Here is a 5,408-nt window from a genome sequence, read left to right on the forward strand (position 1 = left end):
AAAAAGCTTTTTTACTCTTTTAAATGTCACACAGAAGAAAAAATAGGCTTGAAATAATTTCATGGTCAAATTGAGATTTTTACGCCCGAAGGCAGCACATTCAAGTTACGCAGCACGCGGTAATGAATACTGTTAGGTCTAATTTTATTCTAAGCCTATATTCAACTATCTTCATATGATTTTTATATGTATTTTTTTTTGTAATTCTTTTTTCAATCATATTTTTTGTATGATGTTATATTTACATAACCATACATGTTACCCTTAAGCGCACTAATTTTAATTGCACTATGAAATATTTCCAGGCCACTTTTTATTTTAAATGAAAAGATTTTTCCAAAACACTATGATGAAAGTACAATGGAATAAGCCTAAAAAAAGTTACACTAATGTCAAGGTTGAAAAGCACCTGAAGAAGTGAAAACTTCAGACCCCTGTATATTGACAACGGGTTGATAAATGGACCAATGGTTTGGTGAATTATTTTTTTATTTATACTTGCCTATAGACTATTCGCTACATACAAGGATAGTTTGGTAGGGATACTTAAAACATGAATATCATATAGCCAGACGCATACACATACATTAATAGTAGGTTAAACCTATCAGTAGCTATCCCGGTAATAAGCGTCGAATAGAGAAAAAATAATAATTTCAGATATCAGCGTAAAAGTGAAGATTATTCTATGATTTTGAATGGGCGGTTTTTCCATATGTCTTAAATGTCATTATAAGAATAGAATATCTCCAAAACTAATTAATTTATATTTATATAGCGGCCGCCGCATAGGTTGCTATTCCCCAAAAGAGAACGTGTTTTCAATATATTTAATTCCTTTTAATTGTACCGACAGATGTCTTCTATTCTCCAAAAGTGTTCGTATTTTGAGACTATTTAATTCCTTTCAATAATTTCAAAAAATATGTGTGAAAAAATGTTTTAATTCCTTCATGTGGAATATAAGTTTTGGAAATGTAATCTTAATCAATTCAAGTCCGCCTCTCTAGAGTTAAAATTATTTTAATTCGCATATTTAAATATATTTCTTTAATAAATTTTTAACGCGTTTAAATAAATTATTAAAATATAAACAGATATAAATTTGAATATTTTCCGAATTTATAAATTAGAAATTTAATAATTTAATAATGGAAAATAGGTTAAATAAATACTTTCGTTAAATTTTATTAAGTCGATTGTGAGGAATAGCATTTGCACTTATTCTGTTCCTGTTAGTAGATTTTTAGATAGACACAAATCGCGTTTTCATAGGAATACAAATTCTTAATTTTCCTGAATTCGACGCTTATTACTGGGATCTAATGATCTTTAACGCTCGCTAATAATTTTCAAAATTAAGTTAACAAATTTTCTAACAGTAGAAGGATGAACGGAAGACTCTTCTATATTAAAAACATACTTTTTACGGTCAATCAGAATTCGGTAAACATGTATATTTGATAGTCTGAGCTGTGCAAAGATTCGTTTATAAAACAGAGGCATTCACATGAGTAAATATGATTTTGTGCCGGATTCCATCGATAAATGCGGAAAAATGAGCAAGCTCTTAGAGAGAGCAAAACATTCGCCATAAAGTTTCTCAAGATAGGACTTATAGTTCCCAAGAACTATCTCTCGGTCAGAGCTAATCAGGGCGGCCATTTCAGTGTTGTTAACACAAATCTAGTGTTTTTCAAGGGCCCGCCGTGTTTTTTCCCCAGGCATTATGTAATAACACAATTTAGTGTTTTTTACAGTATTTAGTGAAAAATGTAGTGATTTTCAAATTTTTGGTTCTTTTTGCTCCGATTCATTAATTTTCAGTTCCAAACGGTAGCAAACAACACTGTAGCAAATAGCGATTACTCATCTGATTACACTACAGAATACCGTCCAATAAGAAGAATTCTCTAATATCAGTTGGCTGAGATATCTACTATGGGCGAGAAAATCATAGGCATCTGCCTTTGAAGCTTAACAACTCAATAAAAAAAAATACTAGCGCAACAAAAAAACAGTCATATGAAAGCTTAAAGTGTTTCACGTAAATGAGCTTGAAGACGTTTATTTAGAAAAATTGTTGTGCTAAGCAGACTGAAAAATGTAAAAAAAGTCCGGATTTTCGGATACATTTAAGAAAAGTCAAGTTTAGAGCATTATTTCTTATACAAGGGACGTTGGGGAAAATTTGAAAAAATTCATGAGTATGAGGAAAACTTTCGTGAACCAGTTGCAGTTGAGAAATTTAGAAAATAATAAAAATTGTTGCTTAAAAGTAGAAAAATGTGCAACTATATTATCTTCAGTTCTAATACAGATATTAAAGCGATTCAAACTGCACGGGAGGAGGGCGTTTTTTTCCTGCCGACCGCTGATCCCTTTCTTCAACCCGTGGCCAGGTGCCATCCAAGTATTCAGAACTACGGGCAGTAAGCACCAGCGGTCGGCAGTAAAACAAAAAAGGGCCCCCTGCTTTCTGTTATTTGGTCGAAAAATGTCGAAAAATATCACAATTTTCACAAAAAGACGACTATCACATTCTTCCGGGAGATTGAAAATAATTACAGAGCTTATCCATTATTATTCTATTATGCTGAATGAAATACTTTTTACTACAAACAACATAATGGAATTCGCAGGTTTGTGTACGTAATTTATATGTTTATGCGAATCACATAATGTCTCAAAATTAGGTATAACTCAGAACTTTTATGTTTTCTATTTTTTCCATCCCAAATATATTCTTTTGTTCAATTTCGTGTCATTTACGCATCTTTCGTTTAAAGCAGGATCACTCCATGAATGCTCACCTGAGACCGATTGCGGTCAAATTTTAGACAATTTTTTAAGTGGTCTAAAATTGTTTCTTATATTTCTTTATCTTTATTATCTATGATGATATTTTGGAGTTATAGTAGAAATAGTAGAGGAAAAATGTTTTTTAAGTGATCTGTAAAATTATAATTTGACAGGTCACTTAAGAAAAACTTATAATTATAGAAACTGATAATTGTCTATTATTATTGCTTTTTACTTTTTTTATTTATTGATATAATATGAGTTAAAATTTCGTGTTTTTTCGGGCGCTCGATTGTGCTTTTTCCCTAGAAGTAGTTGGCCACCTTGGAGCTAATGGAATTTAATGTGTGGTTCTCTCATCTATCCAACAAACCACTAGCATCGAAAAAAAAAACCCGGATTTGGGAAAACGAATTAAATTTGTTGTAAGGATCTTTTAGTGCCAGTGACCTCAGCCTCTCGAAACACAATCTTGGGTACCGTGAATTATCCGTTATCGAAATTTTAATTAACCAAGACTCCAAATAATTTAGGCTCCAAACCTGGGACCATGCAGTAGTGTACTTACAGAGAGGCTCTGGAATAATCTAATGTAGGTATTACACGAATCAGCTCCTACCGAGTGGATCATCTTTAGGGTCGAGCCGACGGCTGTATTCGCAGCACTAACGGACTTCCTTGCGGCTGTTAGAAAGGAGCATGAACCAGAAAGAGGGGTACCTGAATAAGTATATTCTTTAACTACTACGATCCGGGAATCGCCGAATTTAAAAGATTTAAATTTCCTAGCAGATAAATTCGTTGATTTAGAAAAATTACAACTTTAGTTTTTACCGTGTTCACAATGAGATTATTTTCTTTGCAATAAGAATTAACTGCTTCTAGTTTTCTGTTTAACTCAACCGGGGTATCTGCAAACAGAACATAATCATCCGCATTACCAAGCAATAATATTTTCACTAAACTATGTACGGAGAGGCCTCGACAACCTTGCTGGATTAAATAGTCTTCTAAATCGGAGATGAAAAGCAAAAATTCGAACGGGCTTAATACTTCAGTGCCAAGACCCAAAGAGTGGAGTTTTCTCCACAATAAATGGTGCAAAATGGATGGAAAAGTCCCATTAACCCTTAGCGACCACACATGGGTCGATATTAAACCGTAATATATAGATATTACGGCATAATATCTAATATCTACTATTGAATATACAAGATATTAAAGGGTAATATCTGTTCATGCTAATAGTATAAAATCTGAGATATTAAAGTTAAATATCCAACATTTTGCATAATGTGGGCCAAAGTGAAGGTAACTTTAAGTTGCGTGCCGCTTCTTATCGCCGGCCGGTCGCGTTTCTTTTGTACAGTGAAGTCATATACACGTGCACAAGATTTTAGAAGGTTGGAATTACGAAGAGTCTGTAATAAAAACATTCGTCGAAGGTAAGTTTTGTTTTTACTTTAAATCATTTATTATTCTTTTCTCGAAAAATAGTTCAAAGTAAACTTTCTTTAAAAGCCAACATAAGCTCAAATTGCAACAAATCGATGGTTAATGAAAATAAGAAAAAGTACCTACTTTGATAAATAAGCGCGTCTAGATTAATTGAAATACGTTTAGAAAAAATATTTTCAGTAAATAAATAAATTGGAAAAAGGTGGCCTTGGGGACGTCTGTTAGCATGTTCGCTATCATTTCCCAGTTTTTTAAGACAAAACATTTATTATTCTAGAAAAAAAGCCGGGGGAACCTAAAACTGGTAAAATCGACAATTTTCTAAGTATCACATGCCCTTAAGATTAAAAATGTTTCGGCCTAAGAAATTGAAGTTAAAAAGACTTCAAATTGTAACACTTCTAAAATTGAAAGATTTCTTAAAATTGTTAACATTTAACTCTAATAGTTTAAAGTTATAAAATGTTTTTATTTGCTTTTTTCAAAAACTTAAAACTTATCGCAAAATATCCCAGTGTGCCCAACCTTTGGCGACGTCTTTACGACATCGTTACGACATCTTTACGACAACTTTACGACATCCTATGTCCATGTCGTTAAGGTGTCTTTGAGATATCAAAAATAAGTCGTATGGTCTAACGATATCTTTACGATATCGCAAAGACATAGAAACGACATGGACATAGTATGTCGTAAAGATGTCGTAACGATGTCATAACGATTTCATAAAGACGTCGCCAAATTTTGTGCTTGCTGGGATAACTTAACAATTCCGTTGAAAATTCGTTTACAACTTAAAGCAACTAAACTTAAAAAAATAAAATAAAAGACCACCCACGTTTGTAACTTTTCGAGGCCCTCAAAAACTCTGAATAATTAAAATTCAAAACTACTAAAAATATAGAAGCCTAAGCGGTTTAAATTAAAAATAATGATTAATTCCTGAATTTTAAACTCTGCGTTAATTTGAAATTCTCTCATTTATAACTTCATAAAAATTATTCTTTAAACCTTTTCAATTAAGATTTATTTATTTTTAAATTTTAATCTAAATTGTGGGTCCGGATGCAATAAGGGCACATAAAATTTTTTCGTGCGAAAACGAAGTCCCCTGGAGGCTTTAGAAAAAATTTTCGAATTTTAATTTT

This window comes from Belonocnema kinseyi, chromosome 3, assembly GCF_010883055.1.
Source record: "Belonocnema kinseyi isolate 2016_QV_RU_SX_M_011 chromosome 3, B_treatae_v1, whole genome shotgun sequence".
In the NCBI taxonomy this organism is placed as follows: domain Eukaryota; kingdom Metazoa; phylum Arthropoda; class Insecta; order Hymenoptera; family Cynipidae; genus Belonocnema; species Belonocnema kinseyi.